Source organism: Chrysochloris asiatica, unplaced genomic scaffold (assembly GCF_000296735.1).
Source record: "Chrysochloris asiatica unplaced genomic scaffold, ChrAsi1.0 scaffold00097, whole genome shotgun sequence".
NCBI lineage: Eukaryota > Metazoa > Chordata > Mammalia > Afrosoricida > Chrysochloridae > Chrysochloris > Chrysochloris asiatica.
Window position 1 is genome coordinate 10101521 of NW_006408615.1, and position 1128 is coordinate 10102648.

General features: G+C 45.4%; 1 protein-coding gene across 1 annotated transcript in view; it reads left to right on the forward strand.

The window, feature by feature from the left end:
- NAGA (N-acetylgalactosaminidase, alpha-) overlaps nt 1-1128 on the forward strand; it is a 32454-nt gene that overhangs the window by 29839 nt on the left and 1487 nt on the right. The window lies entirely within an intron of this gene.

A 1128-nucleotide genomic window follows, 5' to 3' on the forward strand; every position in this document is an offset into this window, starting at 1 on the left:
AAGGTGGAGGGTCAGAGAAAAAGAGGAAGACCCCCAACGAGATGGATTGGCCAAATGGCAGCATCGATGGACTCAAGCGTGGCAACAGTAGTGAGGTTGGTCCAGGATTGGGCAGTGTTTCATTTTGTTGTGCATAAGGTCGCTCTGGGTCGGTACCGACTCGATGGCACCTAACAACACCATATATATATATACATATTCTTTCTCTTTGACTGGGCTGGACTACTAACCACAAGCTCAGCAGTTTGAAGCAACCAGCCGCTCCTTGGGAGAAAGATGAGGCTTTCTACATCCGTAAAGATTTACAGCCTTGGAAACCCTATACAGGGTGGCTAGGAATCAGAACCAGCTTGATAAGTATGTGTGTGTGTTTAAGGTTTTGTGTCAACTTGACCTGGCCAGATTCTCAATGGTTTGGCAGTAAGACATACCTCACTATGAGATCTCCTATAAGCAGCAATCACTGATGTTTCCTCCAGCATGTGGCCTGCTCATTTTGCTGGCTCTGGATCTTGCACCTGGTTTGTCAACTGCCCTCTAATTCTTTGGACTCGAGCCAGTGGCTTATTGTATTGCTTTATCAGTAGCCTGCCATCATACCTGCCAACCTTGGATGCATTCACCTCTGCAGACAGAAATCTGCTGTTCACCTGCCAATCTCGGGTTCATCAACAACTGCAGTTACATTAGTCAGAAGCCTTCAGTCTAACATCTGACCCATGTACTTAGAATGTGTGCACCTCTACAACTTTGAGCTATTTCCTTGATAAAAACCTACATGTGAGTATATACATATATTGTGAAGTGCTATTGAGTCAGTTCAGACTCATTGTGACCCTGTATAGAGTTTCCAAGGAGCAGCTGGTGGGTTTGAACTGTCGATCTGTGGTTCACAGTCCAGTGCAAATCCTATAGCACACCAGGAGTACATGGTTATGTGGTTATGTGCCATGGAGTCAGTTCTGACTCATAGCGAGGGTTTCTGAGGCTGTAAATATTTACAAGAGCAGAAGGTCTCATCTTTCTACCAAGGAATGGCTGGTCGTTTGGAATTGCTGACCTTGAGATTAGCAGCCCAACTCCTAACCACTATGTTACCATGTTACCAGGTATGTATGTGTGTGTGTG